The sequence below is a fragment of the Lottia gigantea genome (genome assembly GCF_000327385.1).
Source record: "Lottia gigantea unplaced genomic scaffold LOTGIsca_51, whole genome shotgun sequence".
Lineage (NCBI taxonomy): Eukaryota > Metazoa > Mollusca > Gastropoda > Lottiidae > Lottia > Lottia gigantea.
The window spans coordinates 786,737-792,718 of NW_008709752.1; the positions used below are offsets into that span (position 1 = coordinate 786,737).

A 5,982-nucleotide genomic window follows, 5' to 3' on the forward strand; every position below is an offset into this window, starting at 1 on the left:
TTGAAACTTACTATATATGCACATCATATTTCAATTTAGATGTATGAATATTATCTTTCATAGAAATTGTATAAGCTTGAAAAAATATCTCCCGGACCTTAAGTTTATCGTAAACTGATAATACATGTACATCGTTTAGAAACGATAGTGGCTACAGCGTTTATCCGATTATGGTGAAGTTTGGTATGGAAGTAACATATTGATCTTTCAAGTTTGAAATGAGCCTAGTATCAAATTCATTATTGAGTTCCTGAGTGATTGTGCTGTTAAACAACATACATACCAACTTTAATTGAGATCCGATAAACACTGTAGTGTCTATCGTGCCCACACGCCAAATTTCACGCATTATTACTAAGTCAAGGGCAATAACTCAGAAACTGTTCATCCATATATTATTACGTTCTCACTTTGACTGCGATCTCACCCATATACACATGCATACCAAGTTTCATCAAGATCGGATAAAACCGGTAGACTTTAGCCAAATTTGACTTCGGTTTTGTAGGTCAAGGGCAAAACCTCTGAAACCGTTCATCCGATTATGACTAATTTGACCGAGATCTCATCAATATAAGGTCACACAAGCCAAAATTATGCTTTGTTATAAGCACTAACTCAACAACTATTCATCCAGAATGGGCCAAATTCGAACGTAACCAATCGTAACAATATGAACATGCATACCAAGTTTCAAAGATCGATTAAAATTTGTAATCTCTTCTGCCTACAAGCCAAAATCGATGCATTTTCACTAACGGACGGATGGACAGGGGCGATAAAAATGAACATTTTGTATATTTCCCCCTTTACTCATATATTGAACAGATATTTATCGATTAAAGTTTTTGAGGAACCAATGTATTATGAAGTTGTTAAAACAGGTGCAGTGCAGCACCCGAAATAACGGGGAAGCTGAATTTAAGATAAGGGTAATGCATGGGGAAGCTTTCAGCTTAATACTTACGAGTGAGAGGCCAAGCCACATCTTGCCTTTTGTATTGGTATTTTAGTAACCACTACAAAAGACACCGTTATCATTTTTGACAGCATTCGGTGGGTGTACGTCAAAAAGAAATCTAGAAAGCTGTAACCTGCAGAGTTTGTAAGAGACTTATTTGGTACATGGAAATGATCTTAAACAAATTCTCAAATCCATAGAGTAGTTTAATCGATCAGTACTATTCAATCCAATTTGTTTTTTAATGAAAAATCAGAGAAAATACCATTCCCCATGCACCTCCAAAACACAAACCGAAACTTATTTTATTGTTCGATATATGCAAGCTATTTTTTTTTTTTCAACGGAACTAACATAATACAACAGGATAATATTGTACTCAATACTTTGTGAGAAAGTTTAGCTAGATAACGAGACAAAATAACGTTAAAATTGATAGTACAGTAGACTTAGAATCCAAATTGTAATGCTAGTATTAATATAACTCATTGCATATAAAATCATATTACCGAACTGCGCCATGCGATAAGTGCATACAAATCATTGTTCACTGAATATTTTCTAATTACCAACCCATACATTAATGAATTTGTGAAATATACATGTATTAAAGAGTTATCTACTAGACTTTCACTGAAATGAAATGCATTAAGGAGAATCAGCACCAAACGGGCTATATAGCTCCAGAATACGATGAAATAATGAAACATTACAAAAACAATAAAACACTTATCAATATCACACAAAAGACTACTTTCACTGAAGTGCAAGTAGTACAAAATATATATCCAAGATTAACTCTTTCGCTTTAGAAATCTAAAAGTTCACATATTTAAAATTATGAAACCCAGTTAGTCTTCTGTCCATGCACAATGCATACTAACTAAACCCGAAACGCCTGTATATTTGATGATTCTAATAAATTTCTTGTAGGCAAAGTCAATTACAAAGTGGTTCCAATCGAAGTAAAAAATAAGGGCGAAATTAATCTGACCATGGGAGGGTCAGCTCTCGATAACCAAATGTATAAATGATGTGTATAAAATGCAAAAAGATAGGCGAAATGAAATGAAATGCATCAGCACCAAAACGGGATATATAACACCTGAATACGATAAAAATAATACTAAAAAGGTAAATATGCATATAGATTAAAATATGCAAGAAATTAAAAACATTATCACAGAAAAACACCATAAATTGGTGGTATAAAAAACTAATACTACAAAACAAATGCAAACTAGAACCACTCGTGGTACTGAGTGGGACTTTGCTCTTGTGCCAATTTGCTAGAGAATCTGAAAAAATCAACGTTCTTAGCCAATTAGGTCACGTGCTAAAGCAGTTAAAAATTTTGAAAATTTCGCTTTTTTGGAAGGTTGTTTAAGCGGAAGTTGAAGCCAGACATAAAATATGAAAGTATGATTAGATTTCCAAGGTCAATGACCTTTGACCATGTTAAGGGGAAGGTCATTTAAGGTCAACGTCACTAGATATGAGTCTTCAAACTTTGAAAATACAAACATTATAAAACCGGAAGTTTACGATGAACATCAAGTATGAAGGAATAAATCTTTAGCCAAGGTCAATGAACTTCGATCCTACAAAGGTCAAGGTCATCAATGGTAAAGGTCAAAAGTTGAAAATTTGCAAAATTTAAACCCTGTTATTTTTTGTGAACTACGAAGCGGAAACAACTGACCTTTTCACACAAAATGGCCAAAGGGGTGAGGTAATTGTGTGCAAGGTCCTGTTTTGAACAAATGTATTTTATACAATTTATACCCCTGATAAAAATAAAAATAATAAGTAATTTAAGCCTAATGTGTCACGCCCACCTCAACTTTTTTGTCATACGTCAATCTATATTTAATATGTCTCATTGTGTTCCAAATTCCAAGCTTTTACAGAAAATAGGTCATAAGAAATACATAGAACTAGCTCAAAGAAGCTAACATATTGTAAAAAAACACCGAAATTTCAAAAATTCAGAAATTTCAATTTTGCATTATATATCACTGGAAAGAGCACGACGAGCACATTCAGAATCCACAAAAATTTACCCTTAAAGTTAATTAGGTCACGAGCTAGAGCAGTCCAAATTTGCGAATTGAGATGTTTTTGGACAGCTATAAAAGCGGAAGTAGACGTCAAAGGTCAAATATGAAAGCATAAACTAATAGACAAGGTCAATGACCTTTGACCCAATAAAGGTCAAGGTCATCAAAGGTCAAGGTCAAAAATTGAAAATTGTAAATTTCCAAAACCTGTTCCTTTTTTTGAATTATGAAGCTGAACTAACTGACCTTCTAAGACAAAGTGGCTCAAAGGATGACGTAATTGTGAGGAAAGTTCCATTTTGAACAAATGTATTCTTTGCGAGTTATGCCTTTGGCCAAAAATGTCAATAATGAATAATTTAACCCGGATGTGCCACGCCCACCTCAATTTTTTTTGCATAGGTTAATTGATATTTAAATTGTGATGCTATGTTCAAAATGTCAAGCTTCTACATCATGCAGGTCAAAAGATATAGGTCAACAAAAGTCAAAAAAGATCAAAATCGAAAATTGAAAATATGGAAATTTTAAAACCTGTTCCTTTTTTGGAACTATAAAGCTGAAATAACTGAGTTGCTAACACAAACTAGCCAAAAGGATGAGGTAATTGTGTGCAAAGTCCCTTTTTGAACAAATGTATCCTATGCGAGAAATGCCCCTTCCTCTAAATGTAAACAATTAGCAATTCAACCCGGATGTGCCACGCCCACCTCAACTTTTTTGTCATAAGTGAATCCATATTTAACATGTCTAGTTGTGTTCCAAATTTCAAGGTTCTACATCAAGTAGATCATAAGATATACATACATTAAGCTCAAAGAGACATAAATATGGTAAAAAACCACTCGAATTTGAAAAAATCAAGAATTTCAATTTTGCTTTAAAAGTACAATTGTTATATATCACTGGAAAGAGCATGGGAAGCACATTAAGAATCCGAAAAAAATGACCCTTTAGGTTATTTAGGTCATATGCTAGAGCAGTCCAAAGTTGCGAATTCGGCTGTTTTCGGAACGCTATAAAACCGGAAGTACAGGCCGGAGGTCAAATGTCAAAGTATCAACTGATAGTCAAGGTCAATGACCTTTAACCCTATAAAGGTCAAGGTCATCAAAGGTCAAGGTCACGAGATAGAACTTGCAAAAACTTCAACCGGAAGTTGCAAAAAATGAAAAGCGAAATTCAAAAATCGGCTTCCTAGTGTTTGTTGGCAATCGATTGTAGATCACTTCCGGTCTGGATTTTTTTTTCTTCGTTTTTTTGTAATAGCATTTACTTACGAACAGCATAAATTTCGTTGACCTATTTCAATTACACCGGAAGTTATTCGACCGGAAGTGGATTGTACTTTCAATTGATTCCCCGTCTAAAACCGGAAATGAATTTAGATATTTGACAACTACATATTATTTACTTTAGTGATACCCCTTTGCATATTAAATTTCAGATCAATCGATGCAAAAACAAAAAAGTTGAAAAATTTGATCGAAAAAAGTGAGCTACGAATTTTCGAATTTCGTAATTTTTCAAGGGCTTTCAGTTCAGAAATAACAGATAGATTGTAAAAATGAAAATCCGAAGAAAATCGATGCAAAAATGCGCCTTCTAGAGCCGATTTTCGACTTTTTGCACATGTGGACCTGTGGCACTTCCGTTTTTGCAAAAATGTTCCAAAATACACTCATTTACGACGTTGCCACTACAGAAGGTCTACACATGTAATAATATTGATGCAGCTGTTGCAGCTTTTGCTTGAGAAGGTGTGGAAAAATCGAAAAAAAAAAAAAAAAAAAAAAAAAAAAAAAGAATTGACATTTCGATAACAAACTGGGATGATATCCAAAATTTAAAATAAGAATTTACTTTTTTCAAAAATGCGACAACCTTCTTGTTATGTTCAAAATGCCAATGTGTCAAATATCGTCGACCCGCGTGACAAATAGCTCATGCCGCTATTAGTACTTAGTATAGAATCCCGTCCTGAGCCATAGTTAATGTATTGTGACTTGATATTATAGGTCGCCGTTGCTTGGTAACATTGGGCATGATGGGATTATAAGCACATGTGAAAGATGGTTGAAAATTTGTGGTCTATAGGGAGCCAGAGCCATACATTTTTTTACCGCAGAGTACCGCAGTGTATCACACCGTACTGTATTGTAATGTATCGTATTGCATTTCTTTTATGTTAAATGCTTTTATATTTTGTGACAATATACTTTAAATATGAAGAACTGTGTGATATTTTCTTATCCCCGTGGCGCGTAACTAATGTATAGTGATGTCATCTCTCTTGGACCCAACACTGGGCGACACCGGTTACTTTGACGTGGGCTACATAGTGTCCTGGTAAGTTCTACGAAGAACAACACTATACTGATATAAAAAGGTTACATTCAGCTTATTTAGATGCTTAGAAAGAAAGAAACAACTATATTTAAGAAGGATAACAACTTGGGTTCACGGTAAGTTAAGGATCCTTTCTACCAGCTGGTCCTTGGCCAAACCTCTTGGTATTGATCTTCCCGGAATATCCGTACCCATTTACAGCTGGGTCGACTGGAATTATGAGTGAAGATGACTTATTCACCTCGATCGAGAATTGAACCGCCATTCGCTCGATTTATACAGTAGAATGTTGGAGTGCTTTAAGTAGTAACTGTCCATTATTTGGTAAAAACTGTCCATTAATTTGGTGGTTTTTTTTTTAAAGTTTACAAAAGAGGACATCATATTGATACCACGGTAGTTAACGTTTACAGAAGATAGCTTGCCAGACAGGTAACATACGTCCATCTGTCAGAAATAATAACAAAGGCTTAATAATGAATTTTCAAATTATCTTAAAAATATATATAAATCAAGGCAAAATCTCAACAACAGTTCATCAAATTATCATCAAATTCAAACATGAACTTAATGCCTACAAGCCAAAAACGACGAGTTTTTACTAAAAAAAGG

General features: G+C 34.2%; 1 protein-coding gene across 1 annotated transcript in view; it reads right to left on the bottom strand.

The window, feature by feature from the left end:
• Positions 1 to 5,982, bottom strand: part of LOTGIDRAFT_165394 (hypothetical protein) — a gene marked incomplete at both ends in the record, with an annotated part of 41,388 nt that overhangs the window by 898 nt on the left and 34,508 nt on the right. The window lies entirely within an intron of this gene.